The 20095-nt window shown below is 45.1% G+C and overlaps 1 protein-coding gene and 1 non-coding gene across 2 annotated transcripts in view; one reads left to right on the top strand and one right to left on the bottom strand.

Moving 5' to 3' along the window:
* Positions 1 to 20095, top strand: part of LOC124174480 (protein vestigial) — a 56638-nt gene that overhangs the window by 12050 nt on the left and 24493 nt on the right. The gene's annotated exons all lie outside the window — the stretch shown is intronic.
* Trnas-uga lies at positions 13609 to 13690 on the bottom strand. The gene has a single exon. It is a non-coding gene; the product is annotated as a tRNA-Ser (tRNA).

Genomic DNA, 20095 nt, shown 5'->3' with positions numbered 1-20095 from the left:
GACCGTTGTCGCGAGGCATCCCGCGACTCGTGCGACTTTACACTCGATCCCATTGCAGGTGATAAGTTTTATCAGAGAACGATCGAAACCAAGTTTCAGTTGCGTAGACGTGGTCGTTGATTGCGGATCACTTGTACGAGGATCACTTTGAACGAGCTAGAAAATTCATCGTACCGATATTAGCGACTTGCAATTTTTATGTCAATAAATTTTTTGGGATCTGTGAATCTGCGGTAGAGAAGAAAAAGTTTAAACTCGAATTCTCGAGGGTTGGGTGGAAAGTTCGTTTCATTCCGACATAGAGTTAGCAATCTTTGATGTTGGCGCGGGTAGTTATAATAATATTATCTCAGAGTAGTATATTTCACGGTGTGAATTCGTAACGCCGAGATAGGTGACGAAAGTTTCGTATATATAGGCGTTGAAAAAAGCGCGAGCTCTGGCTCCGCGAGGGGGAAAAAGTAAAGATGGTTTCCAAGTCTGCATATAGGTATAGTACTATACGGCAGAGAAGATCAGAGCAGAGCTGAATCGTCGAGGGAATAAATTATAACCCCTGTCTTTCTTTTTGTCACTTCACATGGCCGTAGCTCGTCTTTTTTACTTTCCTAGCTTCCTACATAAATTAAACAACGACGTGTTCGTTTCGCCGCTCCCCTCTCCCTGTAATCCCCTGCCCCTGTCACGCGGCATGTCGAGAGTTGTAACCGATAGAAAATTCATACGCATGCGCCAACGAGCTTGTCAATATTACGCCATATGTGAGTTCCTGCGTTGTTCGTTAATATAGGTATACTATGATCTCCTCGGGAATGCTTACATGCGGGATGCTTACACCGATTGTGAGAGACATTTTTAGTTCCGGTTACCGCTCAGTCCTTAACCGTTTTCATTTATTACCACAGTCGAAAAGTGTAGTTCTAGGTAGAAAATGAAAATTGGTTTTCTAGCCGTTACTGGAAAGTCTAGTATCCGTCACTATTCTTTCTCATCGCGATCGCTGTTGCTATATTTTCTCGCAAATGTTGCGAAAATTTAATGCTCGTGCAACGATAAATTGACGTTAAAGCCTTGTTTAACTAAAAAATTAGAGTAAACCTCAGAAACTGATTTTGCGTTGCAATTGCCAAAAAAGGATCGACGATAGCGCAAAATGGTTAGGCGTACCTCGTTTTTCGTAATTCCAACGATATTGAAACAGATTTTTTAACGATACCTGTTCCACTCAATTTTACCAGTTACTGTAACAAATGAAATTTTTCACAGTGTACCGGTGTACGGCGAAAAATACAAATAATCGACGGAAGAAGCGTTCGCGCAGATTCGCGCGGCGGAGGTTTGTCGTCTTCGCATAGAGGATACAACGCTGCTCGAGAGATGACAGCTCTTTTTATTAGCTAATTAATATTGGCAGCGATACCCCCTCGCGCTATGCATCACCGCGTGAATCTTTCGCATTCCTGGCATATATATGACAGCGGCCGAGGCCAAAGAACGCAACCGCGTACATTGGTCTAGATTTTAAAATCCCTTTCTGCGTTGGTAACAACATATTCCGAGCGTTATATATTAGTCAAGTATTTTTGGTTCTTCAAAAATGCTGATGGAATTTTAAATGAGCGGTCTAACGCATTCTTTCACCGCTGCCGCTGCACCTTTGGTCTTTCGAACAACACGGAGAGTCTGAGTCGTGATACTTTAATTTAAACGAAGCTATAAGCCGGTGGCTCACGAATTTTCCTCATAATTCCGCAGCTCTGCTATGCCAGAGTATCCGACTCGATCCGCTCTGGTTCGCTCATTTACCCTTTTCTGCGCCGCGTTAAGACCGCACAAAGGGGGAACATTCTGAAAGACGGACGTTTTACAGACATTTTTATTCTCTCTGTTTTTCACTATTCTTTATTACACGTCCGCGCGAAAAAAGAAATGATCGGCGTCGATTATAAAAGTAGGGAATAATCCGTAGCGGATATCTAAGGAGTTTCGTTATACGTGTAGTTCTTAACATTCCCTCGTGTCGCATTAGGAGAGATCAACTATCGGCGTAATTTGTTGTTCTCGCTTTAACAGAATAAATTTCTTCCAACCTGTTTTCCTCGCGGCCCGTCTGACACATTCCTTTCAAACGCTACATCAGCTGTAAATATTTATAATCCTACATTCAAACCGTCTGTTGTACAAAAAAAAAAAAAAAAAAAAAGGAGCGAAAAAAATTGCTTCGATTACCTTTCAACCGGCCCTGATCGTTGTCGTCAATTTTGCGACTCTGTGCTGCAATTATTTATTTTTTTTCAGCTCGTACAATTCTCTTTGAAAATCTGACTCGACAGAGACGCCAACGTCGCGGGGAAAAATCGTTTAGCTCATTCATTTTCAGCCTACTACGAATCGTTATGCATAATGCATATGGGCAAGGGTATATAGATCGCCGCTGGGATCGAGCGATTATTTCAAGACCGGTAGAACCTCTCCGATCGAAACGCGATCCGATTCCCTAAAGGTATGACGGTGGTCTCGCGATTCCGGGTAGAAGCGGGAAAGTGGTCTGTCTTCCTTTGCTCGAGCTTCGTCGCGGCCGTTCGAGCCTCTCTTGAACTCATCGAAAGTTACACGCCAGCTTTTCCAGCACAATTATCCGATATAAAAGCCCCGGCTCGCGTGTCTTCGGACAATAAACCGCCGCCAATGCCAGCTTGTAATTACAGCGGTACAGCTACGAGTCGAGACAAAAACTCATGTGATCCTTGGAAGGGGGAATACATACGCATGAGAATAAACGAGAGGTGCCTGAGCTGTCGACGGTTTCAAAATACGAATAATTTACGACAGAATTCATTTATTCGTACATTATGAGGTATGGATCATGCCGCGGTAAAGAATTTCCCATATTTGAGCGACTATAGTTACTTTTTTCTTCAATTTCCATTTTCACCGTGGCATGTTTTGGAATTTTTCGTTTCAAACGAAAGTCGGTAAATTGAAGTGGAGAATCGATAAAGGCTGTGAGTGCTATTTTTCTTTTTAAAATTATTTTTCATCTTTAGAAAATATTGGATTCGGCAGGTACACGTTTTCTTTTGAAACAAAAATGTTTGCCAAAAAATATGGTACTCGCAGCCCCTTTTTAATTCTCATTTTCAATTAATGATCGCGATATAGGACGAGGTGCACGTCTCGCGAGCCGCCAATCCAAGACAGACTTATTGCCGATTAGCAGGCAGCTGTCGTCTCGCGTCTGTGTATTCTTCCGAGTGCAAAAACTCGACCTACGTGTAAAAAAGAAACTCATTATTGTCCGTCCCGATATAAATGTCGTCATTAGTGATATTTTTTTTCACGTGAAGTTTCGACGATGAGGAGGCGATTGCGTCCTATCTCCTCGCGGGTATTTTCATGCGACAGTAATAATAAATATCAACGAAACAAGGGCTGATATTGTAATTCTTTAAATGTTTCTCGTTTCTCTTGTTTTATTTATTCTTTGAAATAACGAATTGAAAATAGAGAGACACGTGCTGTCCTGCAGGAATATATTACCCGCGTCTGGCGTCGAGGGTTCAGGGGATGGGAATGGAAATGGAAACGTAAAAGGGGATGGGGATGGGTGGTGGTCGTACTTTGTCACCGCACCACGCCCTTCGTCAAATTATATACCCAGAAAACATCGCGTTTAACTCGGGCAAACTGATTACATAACTCCGCCCGCGCAATCTCGTCTCCTAGTGTAATTAACTCCGTTGAGTTATTGGCGTCGATGTTCTAAATTTAACAACACCCGCCTCTATTAGGAACGCACTTGCACTGCCTCCAGATGCCCTGCATCCATGAAGTCTCTAAGTACCTACCGTATACAAGACGATCTCTCAGAGCGAGACGACGTACACCGAAATAAAGATTTTACGGCCTAATCATTGTCTTCTCGTAACCGAGCTTACAAGACGAACGTGGAAAAGGTGAAAAAAAGAAAGAAAGAAAATAAGAACAACTGTCATTCTTGAAACTTCGGGCAGTGCAGTCACTGTATAAAATATCGTCATGAAGCTCATATATATATAGTTCGTGTGTTTTTATTTAAGGGGTAATCTTTGGAAATACTAAACTGATTTTAAAAATTCTTTCATTAATAAAAAGCTAGGCTATTCCGAGTAACACAGGCTATAATTCATTTTGATAGAAGTAAGTTTTTCATTTGAGTTCTGCGAATTCTCAATACTTGTGAATTAAGCCGTAAGAAAAAGCACCGCTTGACTGCTTCATCAGCGTGCGCTAACCAAATGGTTGGGTATACGTGAAATATAACATTAGTGTGATGTAACGGATAATTTTACGTTTTGGGGTCACAAAGCCATTTTTTGTGCAAGCTTCAAGCGGAAAGACACTTACCTGATCAAGTGTATCATTCAACTCAGATTTGTGTTTCCTTGCGAAGCCGGGGCAGGTCAGTTAGTATACCTATATACTATATATATAAACATCGAAACTGAAAGAATCGAAGTACCTGGATGAATTGAAATCCTAGAAAGAGACACGGACACGGTTTTGCAGTGCAGGTGCCCGGAAAAGGATGATTCCGAGACGTCGAACGGCCGCAAGTTGATCGCGTCAAAAGAGCGCCGTCACGAGGCGAACGCATCTCGACGATCCCGGTGAAAACGGAGTAAAAGGTCGTGGCAACTGATAACCGGAGTCTATTTACCCCGGACGTGTCCATCTGCCCGTCCATCTGCAATTCAACGGGGCACGAAGCAGTTTGTCACGCGGTTGGACGTGACGGCGGACTTTGCAACGGCAGCAGTGCAGGTATCACGGAGTCAGAGGAACGGGTTGACGGCATAAAGGAGCCTGCAGGACGCTTATACATAAGTATATAGGTGGAAAGAGACACGTGGACGGAGACGCTGAAATCGCGCACCGGTAGCGTAACCCAGCTTGCGTAACCCAAATATTATTCCGCAGACGGAAGCGCGGGGGAATTCTTCCTTCGTCCTGTTCGCAAACCTGCAACAGGATGTGTCCATCTGGTCACGATTTGCAATTCCGAACGAGGCTTCTGAATTTTCTACTTCTGCAATCCACGAGCCGGTAGGTTGTAGACGGCGCCGACGATTTATCGAACCTCTCTTCTCTGTCTGATCCACATCTCGAATCCCGATCGCGCGAAGGTTACCGAATGACCGCTTCCTGGACGCGACTTATTATACCTTTGTCTTCCGTCGACTACGCGACTTGTACTCCCTTCTCTTCCATTGAATCCTGTCTCTTTTCTACACTGAGAAAAATTTCATTTGTTATAGTAAGTAGAAAAATTGAGTAAAACAGGTATCGTTGAAAAAAAAAAACTGTTTGAATATTGTTGGAATTACGAAAAACGAGGTACGCCTAACCATTTTGCGCTACCGTCGATCCTTTTTTTAGTTATTGCAACGCAAAATCAGTTTCTGAGGTTTACTCTGCTTTTTTAGTTAAACAAAGCTCTAAGGTCAATTTATCGTTGCGCAAGCATTAAATTTTCGCAACGGTTACAAGAAAATATAGGAACAGTGATCGTAATGAGAAAGAATAGTAACGGATACCAGACTTTCTAGTAACGGCTAGAAAACTAATTTTCATTTTGTACCAAAACTCCGGAACTAAAAATTTCCCTCACAATCAGTGTGAGAATTTTTCGAGTACCTACGATTATACATGACATTCTTTTCCAAACAAAGCTGGCATTCTGCAAAAAATTAACATTGCGGAAAGGAAGTCACTTTTTTCGAACTAGCTTGGCGAAGGTTATAATTACACAAAATTGTAGCGAATCATCCGGTTAGTCCACTATAATAACCATCCGCGTCGTATATTGTTCGGAATTCATCCGAAGTGAAAAAATCGTGTTGAATTTCTTCGACAAGAAAATCGGCGCATCGTCGAACAGATCCTTGCCCTTAACTTTCACGATCCCGCGATGCTTCGAACTCTAGTCGGGCAGAGGGTTCGTCCATTCGGCGAATCGAATGCGGCATAACGCAGGCCTGGCGCGTGCAGAGTAATTAATTAGGAATTATTCGTTGGGTATCAGAGGGCAGATCTGGTCGTAAAGAGGGCCGACCGAGCGTCCAGTCACTCCGGCGGTACCTCTTTGATACGTCAGCTGTCCTGCAGTGTCCAATATATCCAACGACCGTCTCCAAGGCGATATCGGAGTAGCCGAGGCTGGCTAGAATACGTACATTAGCCATGGTAATGCGTTTCTAATTCCCTTTGATTCCGACACGCGATTTCCCGATGAAGGTATCCGCGTAAATATGGGTATACGCACGCGTGTGCGAGGAGATGTTACCTGGCAATTAGAAAAATTAAAATCGTCAAAGCTTATAGCCTGCGTTGAATTTATTATCATGCCGGCTTCTTGGAAAGTTCTCACACATGCTATGGTAGCGGTGTAAAAGTCGTGGTGGCCGTATCCGCAGTTCCGCGTTTCCTCAAACGGCCCTGCGAGCATGGTCGCACGGTGATCTTGCGGAATCTCCGCAGTGTGCTGAAACCATTTCGCGGCGTCCTCTATTAGTATGGAAAATTCATTTACAGTCACGATAACTGTCAGCTGCGATATCGACGTTGTTTATATCAAGGATTTTTCCAGCCATTCAGTGCCTCGTGATTTTATACCTGTTAATTAACGTGCAGCTTCGGCGAATCAGCCGATTAGCAATTACTGTTTAGAAGGGTGATTTCCTTCTTCTTGCAACCGGTCCAACTTTCGCATCTATCTTTTAACTTCTTCGCATCCTTTCTTTTTCTACTTGCCAAATTTTACGCATTACACAAACCCTCGTAGACAACGCGAAACGTTACGTTGCTAAAACTCCACCGAGAATATGCGTCGCGACCGTCACCGTTTCTCCGCATCCGTTGCAAATGTCACGGACAGACGAGACTCGGCATTGCAACGAGGAAAAGGGGGAAATTTCCGCGCGGGAACAGCACGTAGCTGTCTGCTACGTATGATTTGTAGCATCGCTAACCAGCTGCCGCAGCTGGGTGGCGGAATCGTTGACATTGCGCAAAAAAGCATCCTATCGCGAATACATGGTCTGAAATTTTTACCCCGAGATACGATCCGACCGATGAATTATTTCGAAAGTCGGAGCTGCTGACTTCGCCCGTACTTTGCGAAAATGTAAAAACTGCACCGAAAAACACCCGTGAATTCTGCAACTTCTGTTTGCTTTTATTACAGGGGTATGTACGTCAATCGAAAAACGCTATCCGCTGCTAGGAGGTCGGAGGCAGCGTCGTTCCGACGATGAAAATCGGTCCGTTTCACAACCGTCGAGTCTGTACAAGCGCTAAGTGAGCACTAAAACGCTCTTAACCTCCGAAGACTCCCTGGGGGCAGGCCTTTACGGAATCGTTAGCATTAGGCACGCGTCTGGAACAGATTTTCGATCCCAAGGGTGCTTCTGCCTTACACCTAAAATAATTGTCGTCATATATTACACGCGTACGCGTTAATTCTTTGTTACACGCAAACGAGGAGACTCGATGCGACTGCAAGAGCGAAGCCGATTTTAGATGACGGAACAGATTTCAGCAATTCCGACATCGCGATCTGTCCTGGTGTTTTAAAAATTCCTGTTGTAAATACCGACGTTATATATGGGACAATAATACCAATAAATACAGAATAAACTATCAGCACTCAAATTGTTTTGCGAGTGAAAGTGTTTACTCATTCATTCAAGGAGATATTATACCTAATACCACGCCGAAGTCCCTACGGTGGAAGTGTAACTTTTGGAAAAAGTGATTTACCCCGACGCGACTACTTATGCTGTAAGTTATGGTGTTTACCGATTCAATTAGGGGGTACATCCCGACTCTTTTAGGACGAGATACATTTGTTTCGGCATTAATTTACCGGAGCCGGTTTCTGTCATAACAAAACTATAATAAACCACCGTCGTTGGGTAGGTGCCAAAAGCCGCGCGGGCATATGATACGGAATACCAAGTTCATATTACAAGATGATGCAGAGGCTGGAAGACGGACGATTTCGAAGATCGCTTCATTGTTTCAACGCGTGAAAGGATAGCGAGGGAAATAATTTACAGACGGCATTACGCGTGCGATCGTCTAGTCGATTTATGTTTTTTTCGCTTTTGGGTACATGCCGCGGTGAAGATCGCGGCTTGCGGCAGGCTGCAACTTACGTTATATGTCTGTATATCGCGCGTGATAGCTGATCGATCGCTCGGGGTTTGCCCCCGAAGAAACTAGATCTAACGGTGCACTTCCAGTTAAGATGGAAAACGTCGCGAGGTGTTCAGGGAGAGACTCTCTTTCCTCCGAGGTTTTATCCCTCTTTCCATTTCATCTCTTCCTTCTTATACAAATATGTTTGTGTGCGTGTGTGTGTGTGGGTAAGCGACGCGAGATGCAGCGACGGACGGAAAGTATAAGTTATGGCGTGGCGTAAACGCCAGTAAAATATACAGTAGGCACGAAGCATTAAGAGAGTCATTTGTAAGCTGGTTACCGAGTGCCAGCCGAGTGCTTTACGATACCACGACGTATTTTATGCCTCTTACCTCGCAAACTAAGTAGCCTCGCTCGGGGGGGCAAATGCGGCGGGAGAGGAGCTGGGGAGAAAAAAGAACCGCGAGAAAACGGGAGGGAAAAAGGCGGAAATGTACGTGAATATGGCGAACGCGGTGTGGTCGAGACTTCGAGAGGCACAGCGACGAATTCGAGGAGAATACGAAATTGACGGGGATCATCGATTGGCAAAGTCGCGCGTGGAATGGCGATCATCCGCGGATACCTTTTATTCCGCAACGCGGTTTCCGAGCCGCTTCTGCGCCGTATCCCACATCCTTTTTCCAATCGTACGTACACGAATGTTTGCGCGCGAACAGATGCCGGGTTATGTATCAAGTCGGGCTACAGGGAGCTTTGCAAGCTGGACGCAAAGCTCGTAGGTTGATTCCTTTATGTAAAATATTTGAGCCTGACGGCGTGGCGGTTGCCGCAGATCTGCCGTCGTTAAATCATCTTACTTTCCTACACCGGGAGAACAATTCGAGGAATTCAAGAGGAGGTGTGAAGTGATTAAACGTTGAGTTGTCATTGGTGACGCTAACATATTACGCCTTCCTCTGATGTGAGAGTTAATGACTTATGCCCAAAGTCTTCCTCCTCCTCGCAGCACGCGTTCGGCCCAACGTATAACAGATATATAAATAGTGCCTCCACTGCCCCGAGAGATCAAGACTGCACAGACAGGCAGAACTGAGCGTTAACGGAAATTTCGCACGAACGCGAATGTTACGGACAGCTGAAGCTGTCCACGGCCACTTTGTACGGGCTAAACGTCACGTTTCGCCTCGCCGGAATCAAAAATTAACCGAGCATCGTCGTCGCTTTATACTATTTGTATTACACGTCTCCAGTCGCTACACCAAATGCGATTTCGTATAATTCTTGGGAAGAATAAAGATATCTTAACCCGGAAACTCCTGATGCTCGAACGATTAAGTGACGTAGATACGGAGCAACGGGAAATTTCCACTCGATTTACCCCAACGACACGCGGAGGGTGTGAGAAGCTCGGTGCCTGGGTCCCAGGATCTTGGATCTTAGATCCTACGGCGCTAAGTTAGCCAAGTTAGAGTCTAGGGCTCGCTGGCACACCTAGAACTAACCTCCTAGTCTCTGCCTCTGTAGCAGCACCAACGCCCCGGCACAAAGTGAGTTAATACAGAGCCCTGGCTCCGCAGGCTCGTGCGAATCTACTCACTGATATAGAGAGACCTACTCCTCTAGGCCTATGGAGTACCTACCGCGAAACTTCGGTGTAACCTACGCATTCCGTTTCTAGACTCACACGTGCTACGACCGAGCGAATTATGCGAGTGGCGAAACTTTCCTACAAAGGAATTAAGGGGATGTCGGACCTCCGTCAAATACGGCAAATCGTCTTTTGGAATTATTCTTACTTTCTCCAAGTTTACGAAATCTCTTCAGACTGTGGCAAATTACAGGGCGTGTGATTGTGCTTGTGGCTTTGTTCGAGAAAGTACGAAAAATTGACCAAGACACTGCCTTTCGTATTTTTACGGAAAATTTTTGAATTTCTTTCTGCCAACCCTGCACAATCGTAGTTGCGAACACTGTCATTTTCACCCGCCACTGAAACGGCAGTGGGTTAAATTTTGTGAAAATATTTTGTTTTCATACTAACGCGCGCTTTTGATTCTCGCCTCTTTTTTTTTTTACGAGTTCGTAGTATATGATGAAAAAAGGTCAACTTGTTGCTCGTGCGATACGAATGGCAAAAATCGTCAATGGAATAACGATGTCGTGGCCGAGACATGCGAAATTAATGAAAGTATGCCCGGTCGAAGCATTCTTCGGAAGCTTGGCCAGTTTCGGTACACCGTTGCCACGTTCGTGATCGTGGCTCATGGAGAGCGGAAATATGCGGGGAATTGCTCTTATTAACGAGGGTGCATTCTCAAAAGCTCCAGAGGCTTTCGTCTCCGAAATACGCGATCTGTCCCTGCCACTATTCTGAAGGAAAAATATTCTACGCTATCCGTTTGCCCTCGTAACAGCAATGAAAACCAGATGGTGCTGCTAGACCGGAGACATAATTGGAGCTTTGCAGCGTATAATATGCGTATTGTTAATTCGCCGAGGTGCGGGAAAAGGTAAAATAAACTAAATTTCTCGCCAAATTTCCATCTCTTCTCGTCATAATTTATTATCCCTCGCATCCCTGTCGTTACAGTTTTCTCGAAGCACGCGAAGCCTGAAAAAAAGCACCCGTATACCTACACTTTGAATTTATTAAGAGGCCTCGCGCAAGTACAACAGGGTAGAGCAGCTCATTTTTAAACAAAGCCTTAATTTTCTTACTTCATAACATTGTTGTTTTCATTATATTCAAAGGGATAATAAATGATTATTACCAAGTTTGGCCCTCGGGCGCCGGGGGGGATGAGAAGGCATCGTCGGAGTACCTCGTTGCTTATAGAGGGGAAAATGGTGGCGAATAAGGGCGGCGTTCTGCGGAACAGCTTTGATGTACCACCCACCTGAACGGTTTTAAACCGAGCGACAAATTCTTGAATATTGAGGGAATGAAAAGGCTCCGCGAGTCGCTGAGTCGCTAATCTCTCGCGTACAGAAAGAACCGAAGTCGCGTCTCTGCGAGGTCATTAAAAACCCAAGCATGCGCGATATAACGAAATCAATCTCCCGGTAAATTCAATCCGCAACGCACGCACGCAGCCTGCAGATGTAGCGATCATTCTACCCTGATCCGAGCTCGATAATTGAACGACTTAATGCCGGCCATTGCACACCGATGCGGCACTGCGAGTGAATTAACAATGTTTATAGTTGCACCTGCGGAACAATCTTTTTCGAGGTCTCCGCTAGACCTTCCATGCTTTATAATGCCGCAGCATTGCGCTGGCGTGTGTAATTGTGAATTATTATACCGGACAGCTTTACGATCATCTTTTTCCATTCTTTCGTTACAACTTCTGCCCTGCCTTGACCGGCGCGGGTCTTTACGAGCTGTGCAAATTTTCTCGAGGCAGGATCATCGCAAACGGATCTCGAGGATCCACCGGCTCGGAGTAAATGAACGTGATACTTATTAATATGTACAGAAGCCACAAGTGGGGTAAGAGCGGAAAGAAAAAACTTATTCAGAGCGCCTGTCGTTATTATACCGCAACGTTCAAGAATAACGAAGGCGGGTGGAAAACTAGTTGCCTATCTTACGATACTCGTTACACGAGATCTCTCTCTATCTCTCTCTCTTTCTCTCTTTGCGTATGCAGTTTCGGTTGTAAATTCTATCCCAGCAATTTACTTCGCCGACTTAACCATTTCTCGTTGCGCGTAATTTACGCTGTAAGAAATAATTTAATCAAACGATGAATCCCACCGCCTTACGTACAAGTATTATAACTGCAGAAAAGGCAGCGCTCGTCACGAAGGCGGACGGCGGCCATGCTTTCCGGCGAGAATTTCACCGTCATTTTTATTGTTATCATTATTATCATCATTATTAAAATATATAACAATTCAGGTTTATTCGCATTACTTGGCGTAATTGTGAGTTGAGTTTAATTGCCGCCTCTTTGTTTCTCCAATTACGCGTCTAGACGTCGAGAGACAAGCTCGCGCGAAGAGTGCTCAAGGAAACAGAATGAGGGACGGCCCGTCGGTTGCTAGGAATTTTTATGAAAAGATTCGCCGGTGCGAGCCGACGGATAAATGCCTTTGCTGGTCGGCGAGATGCGGTGCAAAAATGGACGGCGGAGGAAAGATTGCATTTGGAGTAAAGTGGAAACTTGAAAAATAAAATTACAAAAAATTTAGAGGCATAAATTGTTCGTGTTGAGATTCACAACGTGTAGGAGTTGGGGTCGATAATCGGTATGTGATCACCCTTTTTATACATACATATATTAATCTTTTTTCTCTCTGCAGTTGTAAAATTACATTTGACCAAATGCGAATATCCGCAGCAGTGGCTTATGTTGTTTCTTCACCTCGTTCCCCCGGTTGGGAATCTCTTTTTGATGTACGTAACCTGCATTGCCCGGCGTAGCCTGAATATGGGCGTTTCGGCCCTCTTTGGGGAGCGATAAAAAAGTTGATACCGGCGTGGAGACGGTGGTCGTTAGTACATGTATAATACGAGGAATGCGATCAGACGTTGTTGGCTTTTGACACTGATCCATATCACATCTCATGCCGCGATTGAAATTTACCTCGGAATTGCAGCGAGGTACAGTGATGAATCAGTGCCCAATTGACGGCAATATTGTTATCATTACTTGATATTGTCAAAATTGGAAATAGTCAGTTCTGTAATAATTGGTGTGACAGTGGAGAGGGTTCGGTAACTATTTATTTCTACGTGTAAGATTTTTCTCTTCAAGTTTCGTGCTTTATAGGTGCTATGGAGGCTAGCCATAATAGATGCAATTGATCTCGTCACCATTTTTGGCTATACCTGCGGGACTCTCGTTAATTGCCTATGCCTAGTTTCCTGTATACCGTGTACCGATAGAAATTGATACGTAGGCACGATTTATAGCTACATACACACATTAATTAGTTCGGCGATACGGCTCGAGTAATGTGCCGCGTTAAGCTGCGATTGGATCATTATCGGTGTGTTGGTCGGTACAGAAGCGATCGTTGTTCAAATATGCGTAATTTTAAAACTGTTTGAATTGAATACTATGGCTATAATTCTAAGAAACCCGAGATAAGGGAAAATGGAAAGATATACCTACAGGGAGAAAAGCCAAGACTTGGAATTCACATAACGCGTCGTGATCTTCGATATATCAAAAATTGTGTCGTAATTTCGAACGATGTTCATGTGGTATTCGAAAACAAAAGAAATTGAATTGAAAGAACGAAAAATGATCCTTTGCGGACAGGATTCAGACCTGTGCAGACAGAACCCAATGGATTTCAAGTCCATCTCCCTAACCGCTCGGACACCACAGCTGTTGAAAAAATGGACCTTGTATGAGAATACGTGAAAAAAAAAGAAAAAATTTTGATTTTGAAAAATAAAAAAATTATCGCTGCGGACAGGATTCGAACCTGTGCGGGCAAAGCCCAATGGATTTCAAGTCCATCTCCTTAACCGCTCGGACACCGCAGCTGTTGGAATCATTCGGAATATAAATGTACATAAATTGATTAAACAATATCAAACTTTTTTCGAGTATTCATCGACGTAATGAACCAATGACGAGGTAACGAGACAGTAAAACTTGTTTGTCGAGGTATACGAACTGAAATAATTAACAACCGCAGCTGTACAATCATGATATTGTAGCTTATCTGTTTACATTAGGAACACTCTTAGTCTCTGTTCAACTATACAAAGCGGTAGTAAGATTCTTATCGCAAAATTCAATTTGTTAGAATAATTAGGCCTGATGTCAGGAGGTGTAGGAGCGATGGGCTGGATTATTTATTCCTGTAATTACACAGTCGGTATTATTTGCACTCTGCAAGTCATTACTAATCACGCGAGAGGCTATATAATGCGAATACTCTCTTAATAGACGAACTATTTGTACTAGTTGAATTTTTCTCACATGATTACGTCTGATAATTATGCTAGTTGAACAGTAAAAAGCGGCAACTTATTCCTTATAATCATGTAATAAGAAGCACGAATTAATTACCGTTATTCCAATTGTTAATTACATATTAAATCACATCGTTGAGGTAAAATTACTATAAATACGTTTCAAATAGACTATAAAGATACGCAAGCTGGCGATCCTTTTCAGTCGTGAACAATTATTATCACAGGTGAGACTGCGCAGTGTACGATAAGGTAAACATAAAGTCTCATCTCGTCTCTCGTGTACACGATTCCTGTTCCGACATGCAATAATTTTCGTTCATTCTGCCGTGTCGAGATCCGAGTCGATGTTTTGCCAAACGCCTTATTAAAATGCAGGGACCTTTGCGCCCTCGACCCGCAGTCCCTCGTCTTCTCGTTGTCCGCAACCCTTGTCCACTTCAAGATATTTTCCAAACTTTAACGCACGGAGACCGTTCCCAAGAGACGGATGGAATTTCTTACTCTTTTTTGCGTATCATTATTCACCCTCCCACAATCTTTTGTCTCATCTACGTGTCGGTGACGTTGCACCAGGTGACAGTGACGAATCGTAACTCAACCCTTGAGTCATTGGCTGGAAGCCTCGTCGAATGATGCCACCGTAGGCGACGCTAGACCAACAGGGGTGTGTGGCTAGGTAGGATTGCGTCTGTTCTGAAAAAAAGGCACTGAAAAAAAACCGTGTGGCCAAATTTATATCAACCTAATCGCCCAGCCGTATTTGTGATTGAAATTTGAGTTAAGTAAGAAGAGTACTTGGCTTTTTAACAAAACTTTGCAAAGTCTTCAGCTTATATTTTTTTCTTACAAAAGTTAACGGTTTCGATCTCTATACTCGTTTCTGTGTGTCACTGTTTGTTGGGAAATTGTTGAGCGTACAGTCTGGATCAAAATTGTTTAAAGAAGCGGTTCAAAAACTGCTACCCAGGTCTAATAATCCAAACAATGTCTATTTGAGATGAAAAATATGTCAACTGTTCAAATGTCACTAAAAAATTCCGATTGTTAATCATTATTGGGGTAATTGCGTCGTTGCGTCACTTTTCTGGATTACGGTTCATTTTATTAGTAAATGAATTTTCTTCCAATTCCTACAGATGAAATGTTTCTGTCATTTTTCAGTAGATTGAATGGATGTCTTCCTACGCAAAATTATCGTAGCTTATAATTAATGAATTAAACTTCGCAGAGATTCCAGTCTCGACTAACAAAATGAGCCTCGCTTCCTGATAAATGAACAAACGACACTACTCTGGCATTGTTAGAAACATGGAATAATATAATATGATCATTCCAACCGATTGAGGAGGAATTATTTATAATTGTATGAATAAAATTCAACTCAATCTACTCCATATAATTTTTGACCCTTAGATTCAAACGCTTGTTTGTTTATATTATTGATCTTTTAACTGGACTGTACGCTTTGTACATATCGGTAAGGTCGGTGTCCTGAGTAAATCGGGGGATTGCGAGGGCTACTTACGATTAAATGGAAGATTGTTGCCGGTTATCATCGAAGTGGCAGGAACTGAAGTCTGATTACGTATTACGAACGTGTAATTAGTTGTGGCTAGCTGGCTTCTGATATAAAAAAAAACGTCGGAAGGGTCGATTGATTGGCTGTAGTGACAGGTGAGGCGGCAACGCGGCCGATGTTTTTACGCATTAACCCGCGAGTTTCTCCCCTATCGTTTTCCCCCCCCCTTTAAATAATTACCGGAGGTGGCCGACTGGTTGTAATTACATTCTGCCCGCTCCGTACCGTCATCAATAGTCATGAACCCGTTCGCCGGTTTCACATCTTGCGGGATATCCTTAAACGCAGTTACACACTCTGCGTTTAACCGATATTGCCTTTCGACCTCTCAGATCCCCGCCGATAGTCCGCACTCGTCATCAATCTTCAAATGTTTGAAAAACAAACTCTCTCGACCGACTTGTCCCGCGTACCTGTATATGGCCAACGTACAGATTGGCAGATAACACTCTCCTTACAAGACCCCACGATTTCAAGGGTGTCCGACAACCATTCAGGAAACGTTAGTCCGTTCAGCAGCTCGACATTGATTCACGTATCAAGCTGACAGATGTCCTGCAGCGCGATCCGAAAGGGGATATTCCTCATTTTCATATCGTTCCTGATCCAGGTAACGAGCTCGGAGCAGTGTACTTGAAAATCCGTGTTCCCCGTTACGTGTTCCCTCGAATATTGGACCAAACCAGCGAGTTATCACTGACAACTGTTGATCACTTCACAGCGAGATGTCCACGTGCCCGTATGTCGTTGGTGTGTGGGTACCTACGGAAGATCTCGAAGGATCTAGGAAAGGCGTACCGATTAATAGAACGGCGGGGTTCAAAGGCTAAGTGGAAAATGTCGTTCACAAATTCCTCCGTCTGGAGCGCGAGGCTGCAGGTAGGTACTCGTGCCGGGTAAGCCGTGGCTGTTTTACCTTGCGCATGGGGTTGATCGTGTGAGAGTGGATGCCCGTGTACGTGCAGAGGAGGAGTGCGCAGGTATAACCGCAAGATCGCGGCGCCCGGGTGAAAATCTACCTGAACCTGAAGAAGGTGCACTCGGTTAGCGAGCCGGATCGGGGAGACCAGCCGCGTAAGCCACGGCACATATTAAAGAGCCTGTTAAAATTATGGGGACTTGGTGGAATCTGGTAATGTGTCCCTGCGCTGCAGGGCTGCAGGTTCAATGCCGTCGTAGTCGTATCCTGCAGCTCTCTTGAGTAATTTATATTAATGACGGTAGCGGCACTTTGAAGACTCGTAATCCGTTCCGTGGAACGTGGTGGGAATATTCTCATCATTCAGCGCGTACCTAGTAGCGTACTGATTCCGCGGATGCACGCTTGGAGCACATCCAAAGGACAGCGCAATTCATTCAGCACTGTGGTTCAGGCGAGAGACGCATTAGAATTGAATCGAAATGATTGTTGGCTGAGTTTTCTGGTCAGCCGGGGAACAGCTTCCTCGACGCCGTCGAGGTTAACCGCTGACAAGATCTCGCCGATTGTTGGACTCCTTCGGTATAACGCGGACGTGCGCCGGATCAACGACAGCTTTGCTGAACGGTAAGACAAAGTGGAGAAAAATAGACGGAGGGGATCCACTGGCGCCGCAACTCGCTCGGCGCCGACTGACGTTCACGTTTCTTCTCCTAGTTGTTCCTTACGACGACGTTTATTCCACCGAGGACACAAAATCCGACCGATACTGCAGCAGACGCTATTCAGACACCGATATTGCACGGATCGAATTGGAACGAAGCCAACGCTGGCGGAGTTCCTCGGAACGAACGGTACAAGCCGCGGCTGAAAAGCTCTTCTCCTCGGCGAGGCGGCATTTCAACGTGCCTCGAATTGCTTTCTTAAATCGTCAGGATTTTCTTCCCGCTGACTCGTTACACCGGACAACAAGCTCTAACGGTGATGAATATTCTCAGGAGATCGACGACGTATCGACCGATGCGTACGACTATGGCCGCAGGAGTCGTTTCAATTCGCGTGTGACTCGGAACCGGGAATTGTATGGAGACAGTGTCGATACAAATCCCACGGACGTATACCAAAGTGTAAGCGAAATTGGACACAATGTAAAATACAACGAGCTTCATGGGAGGAAAGATTTATTGGACACATCTCGATTGGACACAAGAAATTGAATAAATCCAGTCCGCAGCGCTGGCCCGATTGAGCACATCCCAATTGGACACATCCCGATTAGACGCAAGAAGTCGAATAAATTGAGAAAATCGAATTGGAGATGTGTCGAATAAATCTTAGCTCCGTATTGCACGCGGTGTCTGTTCAATCGCTGATGGCGTTTACCGCCAGTCTCTTCGTTTACCCGACCTTCGAGTCCCAACCTAGAAAACGCGAAAGGATGCGCGTCCGATGTATTCGACCGAAATTAATATCGGTGCCTCCGGTTTAAGATCGGCCTTCCGGAAAACGTCCAACCCTTGTTGCGGCGCTGCGGCGGGTTAAAATCGATCACCTCGATCGGAATGTGAACGGTTAGAAAACAGCCGAGGAAGTATTCGCGATTGGAGTTGAAAGGGGGGGGGGGGGGGGGGGGATCGGAAGACGGGGGTCTTTTAACGCGCGCCGTACGTTCAGCAGAATGGCGCTCCTAGACTAAAAACGGAACAGGGTGAAGGAATGCGACGTTGCGGCACACCTCGCGCGGACTCGCAACTCCGCAGCGGCACAACCTGGCAAAGCAACACGTATCATCGGGTTTGCAGTGAGATATGGCAACGCGGCCAGTAATTGTCGCACATCCCAACAATGCGGTGACAATCCATTACGATTGTCGAGCGACAGTCTGCCAGCCCGGGAGAGTGATGTGTTTGTTACACCCTGCGGCCCGTATTCCGACTTTCAAAGACGTTACTCTTGCTCCCTCGGCATCCGAGCGCAGAGACGACGCTACGCTAGCAGCGATAACAATTATCACAATCACAATATCGCCTCAGCTACGTTCAGAGATATAACAATTACATCAGCGAGCAAAAGGAGCCGAGCTATTTTGCCGCGGAGAATGTGCCGGGTAACTCGTTTGACGTTTGCTCCATCTCACGCGGGGTTGAATCTTTCAGCGTAATCGTCGCCGATAGTCGCGGTACGTAAGAAACGGTTCATTCATATCGCCTTGAAGCTCCAACTCATCGAATATCTGAAAATCTTCTCTAAACGCGTTCCGCGAATGCCTTACTCCGCAGCATTGAATGGCAGCGATCAGCCGAGTCTCCGGAACCTTGCATATTCAGAGAGAAGGATCTGTCCTGGAATTCTCGGCAGAATGCGGACTCTCGACGTGTGCAGTATTACCTACCGTCACTTTTCGTGGATAGTAAACGGTAGAGATACCAACCCAATACTCGCGCGGCCTGGCGAGATTGCTTTCAACCATACCGGGGTATGTCTGAGAGATTCCGTCTCCCTCGCTCTGCTTCGCGATTAGCTTACGCAATCCAACGAGGTTGAGCGAGTTTTGGGTTGGTATCCACGCACGTATCCATCTTTAGCAATTTCCGCGTCACGCCGGTATGCGCTGTCTCGGAATATGGACTGAGGAGGGTTCCGAGGACGTGGAAAATGAGGAAGAAATTACAACCGTTGCAACAGATACAGGTACCCACAATAACGCAACCTCGATCTGCGGGTCTCTGAGAATCCAGGACAATCCGGCTGTCGGTAGCATCAAATATTCTCTGTGGCGTTGAGTTTATAACGTGCACCGTAGCTTAGTCACCCAGTCAGTCATTCGATCATTCATTCGGCCGGACTCCCGCAGTCTCCGCCGGTGTTAAGTCCCAGACAACGTCAAGTCGGGGTAGGTTCGGCTAGGTTAACACACTTGGTAGTAGCCTCACACGTCTCCGAGATCGTTCAATATTAATCGTCGCCGACCTCAGAGCGCAGGATCCTCTCGCTCGCTCTCCTCCTCGTTCTCCCCGTTGTTCCGAGTCCAGGGACTGTCCCGGTACCACGCGCGTAATGGCGACGCTTGATAGTCGTTTAATGCCGTGAACCACGGCCATTGTAGATAGTTATCGGGGCCTCATGAGTACCACGCTGCCTCGGCAGAGCAGGACTAACCTGGAGAAGGAGGCTTCTCTACGGAGGCGAGGAATTCCAGGAGCAGTGTCGACCGTCGGGCGGCTAGTTTCATTAGAAAGGGATTATCAATATCTGTAAAAAGAGATGCGCACACAACCGTGTCCGGTACAAACTACACGTTTATATCTTATCCAACGAACCGTCCAAGGATGTGCACTGAAACTTATACTGTTCGTCATATTCCTGCAACTTTTTTCCTATAAATTTATCTTCGCTCAGTTTGTACAGATAGATAGGTATCTATTCATTTCAGAGTCAATCGCTCAATTTCCTTCCGAGGTTACGGACC

Source organism: Neodiprion fabricii, chromosome 1 (assembly GCF_021155785.1).
Source record: "Neodiprion fabricii isolate iyNeoFabr1 chromosome 1, iyNeoFabr1.1, whole genome shotgun sequence".
Lineage (NCBI taxonomy): Eukaryota > Metazoa > Arthropoda > Insecta > Hymenoptera > Diprionidae > Neodiprion > Neodiprion fabricii.
The sequence above is the reverse complement of the archived record's forward strand: the minus strand, read 5'-3'. Positions and strand labels throughout refer to the sequence as shown.